Here is a 6,066-nt window from a genome sequence, read left to right on the forward strand (position 1 = left end):
CAAGATCTGACTCCCTCTTCTGGAGTGTCTGAAGACAGCTACAGTGTACTTAAATATAATAAATAAATAACTAAATCTTTAAAAAAAAAAAAAAAAAAAAAGAAAGATAAGGTAGAACCTGGCATGGTGGTACATATCCCTAATCCCAGTACTCAGGAGGCAAAAGCAAGAAGATCTATGGGAGTCTGAGGCCAGCCTGGTCTATATAGTGAGTTCCAGGACAGACTGAGCTGTGTAGAAAGACCCTGTTTTCAAAAAGCCACTGGCTTCCACACAAATGTACCCCCATATGTGAGTATTCATACATACATACATACATACATACCCACTAATGGATTCAGGCAAACACAAGACTTATGCTCCGATTTAAACTCTTTTTATAATGAGCAAGCAGAATTTGACTACAATTTTCTCTCTCTCTCTCTCTCTCTCCCTCTCTCTCTCTCTCTCTCTCTCTTTTTGATTTTTCGAGACAGGGTTTCTCTGTGTAGCCCTGGCTGTCCTGGAACTCACTCTGTAGACCAGGCTGTCCTGGAACTCAGAAATCCGCCTGCCTCTGCCTCCTGAGTGGTGCTGGGATTAAAGGCGTGTGCCACCATGCCCAGCTTGACTACAATTTTAATATCTAACAAGTTACTGGACCATCACAAATTAAATATTTGTTTTCTATGCTGTTTTCCTTTCAATATAATTTCACACTTATGATTTTAAATGATCTGAGAAGAGCAAGTGTAACTAAATGTCAGCAGGTAGGTCAATGACCAGCATTGATACATGTTTCAGCTACAATTATAGCCTGCACAATAATGCCCTCCTGGACTGTTCTCACCAAGAAAACAGAGTGGGGTGTGGTGGTTCACGTTTCTAACTCCAGCACTTGGGAGGTTGAGTAGAGAAGGCTGCTTGCTTGCTGTGGTCAGACTGGGCTGCAAGGTAAAACTTGTCACAAAGGAAACAAAGATTCCTGAGTGGTGGCACTTGCCCATAGTCCTGGCACTCTAGCAGTGAGTGAAGGCAGGAAGTTCATGATTCAAGCTAAACAATGACAGCAGAGTAAGGACTGACAAAAGACACTATCAAAAGCCATTTTCTCCCACTATCTCCATCTTATCTTCTTCTGTCTCTTCCCCTTTCATCTTATCCCCTTTCTGTTGAATTCTAACCCAGGTATGTGTTTACATCTGTAAACATAACCCTGCTGATCACAGTGCTCAGAGCTAGCTGGTTTCCCTTTATTCAACTCATCTTAAGTTCCAAGTGAATGTACGCCATTACACTGTGCTCTGCATTGATATACCACACACACTCCAACACGACAGAAAGGGAAGGCCTGGGAGAACAGATGACTAGTACGTGGAAACAGACTGCCTTTATCTGTTCTCTCCCGGATACACAACTACCACATGTTTTTATTCCCTCCAAAGTGCTCTGAAGCAGGACATGGGCATAGTTCCAAAGAAAGTAAGCTTTCACACAGGAATCCTATCTTACACACACAAGAACCCCAGTGTCTAGGACAGAATAAGATGCCTACTTGCTGAATTAGTTAATTACTGAAACACACACAACTGAGGATGGAAGAAAAGATGAAGAAAGCTGAGAGTGTACAGGAAAAGGAAGGAGAAGCTGGCAGGGTGGCATCCACCTGTAATCCCAGCGCTCAGGAGGCAGGAAGATCGGCAGGAGTGCAAGGCTAGCTTTGGCAACATTGTAAATCCGAGGTCTGTCTAAGCTATGTGAGACCCTGTCTCAAACAAATTTTTTTTAACTGAAAATTAGACAAGTCCTGCATATGTATCTGATACTACAATTATCAGCACCTGTCTTAAAAGAACCATTATAAGCATCTTAAAATGTCTTTTAGGAATTATCTTCCCATTTTGGTTTTCAAAGTGTAACTTCTACTTAAAATATGCAAATTCTAAACTCCACTTCAAAGTGAACAGGCATGGTGATTTATGCATGTTAAGGGTGAAAAGTGTTGCCCCATGATATAGGCCCTTAGGTTCTTTCTGTGGTACTGAACCTGTTATATAAGTAAGCCATAAGCCAGTTGCTGGGAGCTGAAAATTATCTTTTTGCTTTTGTGGTGCTAGGTCCTTACACATGCTAGGCAAGCCTTTAATTACTGAGCTATATCTCCAGCCTGAAAAAAATTTGTTATTAAGATTGGAAAACAATGGATCGCACGTGTAGAGCCAGAGATGGGATTCAGTGTGTTCTTACCCTCTGAGCCTTCTCTCCTGGCCCTACTGTCAGCTCTTAATACATTATATAGACATGGCCAGACTTGGTGGCTCCGTCTGTAATTCCAGTACTGGGAAGCTGAGGCTTAAAGGCCAGCCTGGGCTACACAGTTCCAAATATCAAAAAGAGATAATGTGTGTGTGTAAAATGTGTGGACTAGGACTAGGAAGAGAACTAATAAAAAGGAGTCTGAGCAAAGCTATTCTTCTGAAATAATGACAGGCCAATTGATTAATCAATTTAAAATGCCAAAAAAAAAAAAACCCTATTCCAAAAATTTTCAGAAAAAGAAACATGAACTGCAGTAAATATCAGAAACCAAAGAAGACTGCTCGAGCCAGCAAATCTCCGCAAGCTCATTTCCTGTTTAAGTATGACCTCCTGGGATAAGTTTTACTGCAGTGTTCATTACCGTGTGTGTGTGTGTGCTTTTTTTTTTTTTTTTTTTTTTTGAGAAGCAGAGGTCAAGTTGGGAATGTGATTCTTAGAAGACAAGAAAGAAGCAGGGTGTGTTGGGTGGGGGAGTAGAAAGGGAACGTGGGTGGGATATGTGTGTGGTAGGATTCGAAAGAGGAAAGGGGATTCTTAATTAAACAGAAAAGAGAGAGGGCAAGAGATGAGAAAGAAAAGGAAAGTAAAAATTGGGGCTGTTTCCCATTTCTGTTTGTAATCAGAATGCAGGCTTGCGGAGGAAACGCATCAACTTCTGTAAGCGAAGATACAGCGACCCAGTCACGTCCTCAAAACAAACCCGCATCAATTTCACAGCCGGCCCCAGCTGTGCTGCACTGGAGCCAGAAACTTAAGTCTAAGGCAGAGCAGAGCAGAGAGAGCAAAATGGCCAATGCAAGACACCAGATTTCAATCACAAAAAGGGCGTGTCCCAAGTTTTGTGGGTTTCCTCCCATCCCATCCAACAACAGCCAGGCAGCGAGATGATGGCTGGGGTAGAGGGGCGGCGGGGCAAGGCGCTTCCCAGACAGCTTCCCAGCCACGCCGGTTTCGGGGCACCGGCCGGTCCCAAACCCAGACAGCCAAATATCAAATCCTATGTAGACAAGTCCCGAACTCCAGAAGACCGGTCTCGAATACCAGTGGCGGAACCCGAATCCCAGCCGGCCGGTTCCGAACCCCAGATGGTCTGTTCTGAACCTCAGTCGGCCAGTCCTGAACACTAGGTGGCGGGCCCCGAACCCTAGCCGGCCGGTCCCGAACCCCTGCTGGCCGGCCGCAAGGGACTCAACCCCAGCCCAGAGCCTGTGCGCCTGGCCGCGGGCGACACCCAGCACAGCTCGCAGTCCCGGCACCCTCCGCTCTCTAGCGAGGCCCGCGGGCAAGGCGCGGGAAGCACAGCCGCTCCCTTCTCAGTCGCCCAGGCCGGAGCGACCCGCTGCCGCGCCCTCCGACGGACTTCCTGGAAAGCACCGGGCTGAACTCACCTGCCTGGCCGCCGAGCCACTTGCACAGTCCGCAAGGTTTGAATCGCTCTTCCCTGCGCCCACACTCCGCGGTACCTCAAGTTCAGGGAGTTGCCGAATCCTCCCGCCAGCTGCCCCTAAACCCGACCGTGCTGTCTGTATTGCTGGTTCCCCTTCACTGTCCCCTCCCATGAGCCTACGTACTCGTGGGCGCAGACTGCATGCTGGGAGTTGTAGTTCGAGAGAGAAGGGCGCAGCTCCATACAAATGAACCTGGTCTTTTACAATGGGGAGGGTGTTAGAAGAAGGTACAGATACTAGGCTGAGAAAAATGCTTTTTGCTCCTGTATATATACCTGCCTGCGACCCTCTGGGATGTAGAAAACCTGTCTATAGGCTTTTTTTTTTTTATTTTGGTAATACAGTTCCTTCTTGCATGGTGGGCCTTTTGTAAACAGACAAATAATACAGTGTAAGGCTTTTCTTATTCCCTTGGTTACTAATGGGAGAGTATGATAATGGGAAAGCCTTTCAGTCTTTCAAACTTGTCATGGAAGACAGATAAAAGCTAAGGGATTGGGATTGTAGGTCAGTTGGTAGAGTGCTTACACAAGCGCACACAAAGCCCTAGATTTAATTCCAAACAGTGATTAAATTGGATGTGGTGTTACATGCCTGTAATCTCAGATCCCAGTAATTGAAGCAGAGGTAGGGGTATCAGAAGTTTATCAGTCACTTACATAAAGAGTTCAAGGCCAGTCTGGGCTACATGAGGTCTTTTTTTGGTTTGGGTTTCTTTCTTTTTTCTTTTCTTTTTTTCTTTTCTTTTCTTTCTTTCTTTCTTTCTTTCTTTCTTTCTTTCTTTCTTCTTTCTTTCTTTCTTTCTTTCTTTCTTTCTTTCTTTCTTTCTTTCTTTCTTTAGCAATTTATGGCAGAAAAGGTCATAAATCGCACCAAGGTGTGGTACCTCTAACATTAACAAAGGAGTAAAGGTGAGAAGCAGAGATAGAGTTCATTAATGCACACACCTAGGAAAGGATCAGATAAAGAAGTCAATAAGCCCACATGAGCTTTAGATTTAAGCAGAAGAACTGGGGCAGGAAGCATTCTTGTATGTATAATTGAGCAATCCTGGTCACAATGTGTCCTGGCTGGTCATTCTTTCAGTCCGGTTCTGCAAGTTGTTCCCAAGAGTCCCTTTTGCCTGAGGGGGCAATGTCATCCTCAGAAGATAAGTCCTCCCCACAGTGGATGAGATGCCCTCATCTGGAAGGTAACTGACGATTTTCATGGAATCCAAAAATGACCACAGGTGCCTTTGAGAAGTAATTGTAAAAGCTGACTCTAAGATGTCTCTGATACTTTATTTTTATGCCTTTATCCTGAAGGACGACGATGAGAGAAGTCCTTGGATGGTGACTATGTCTACATGCAGAGGTAACTAGGCAACCCAAAGCAGGAAGGCAGACTCAAAATGAAAGCAGAGACGTTAGTTAGGTGTTACTCTGCCTTTAGGTATCTTATGGGTCCAAGCAAGGCAGTGCTTTTCAACAGATGCCGTTTCTAATTACCTGGTAGACAGCACGTGCCCATTTCCCTGCTCCACCCCATCCTCCCGTTCCAACTTTGTGTTCTACAACAGACAGTGTGATTGGGCTAATGTGAGAGAGAATAAACAGGAGAAACAACTAGTCAAAGGAGGGAAAGGAGGGAATGGAGTTAGGCGAAGATGACCTTGGAGAACTGGTTAATAATGTCCTGCATAATGGTCATCATCAGCACGGGGCTCAGCACGGGCATTGGCAGGGGCATCAGCATGGGCATAAGCATGGGCATCATCAGCATGGGGATCAGCATGGGCATCATCAGCATGGGGATCAGCACAGGCATCAGCATGAGCATCCGCACGGGCATCGGCATGAGCATCAGCATTGGCATCAGCATGCGCATCAGCATGGGGATCAGCACGGGTATCGGCATGGGCATCAGTATGAGCATCATCAGCATGGGTATCAGCACAGGGATCAGCATGGGCATTGGCATGGGGATCAGGACGGGCATCATCAGCATTGGCATCGACACGGGCATCAGCATGGACATCAGCACGGGCAGGAATAGTGTTCTATCTTGATAACTTAAAAAAAAAGCAGCCCAGAAGATTGGAGAGCATGCTTGAGGTACATTCCAGCTACACCCAGAATAGGGAGTCACCCAATGGTTAGTTTCTCCTGGCATCTATTTCTGGCATCTACTTCTTCTTCTCAGGGCGGGAGTACCCCTGGTTAAGTAAACACTCTGGAATTTTGTGCAACTGACACTCACTGAATATCACTGATGATCTGGAAAATCTCAACCCCTCTCTCTCCCTCTCTCCCTCCCTCCCTCCCTCCCTCCCTCCCTC

The 6,066-nt window shown here is 45.8% G+C and overlaps 1 protein-coding gene across 1 annotated transcript in view; it reads right to left on the reverse strand.

Annotated features, from left to right (window-relative positions):
• Tmod3 (tropomodulin 3) overlaps positions 1-3,845 on the reverse strand; it is a 57,878-nt gene extending 54,033 nt beyond the window's left edge. Inside the window, exon 1 of the mRNA XM_021206138.1 lies at positions 3,687-3,845. The gene's annotated coding sequence lies outside the window, so the exon portion shown is untranslated. The remainder of the gene's footprint in view (positions 1-3,686) is intronic.
• Between the last annotated feature and the right edge of the window lie 2,221 nt (positions 3,846-6,066).

The sequence above is a fragment of the Mus pahari genome, chromosome 10 (genome assembly GCF_900095145.1).
Source record: "Mus pahari chromosome 10, PAHARI_EIJ_v1.1, whole genome shotgun sequence".
In the NCBI taxonomy this organism is placed as follows: domain Eukaryota; kingdom Metazoa; phylum Chordata; class Mammalia; order Rodentia; family Muridae; genus Mus; species Mus pahari.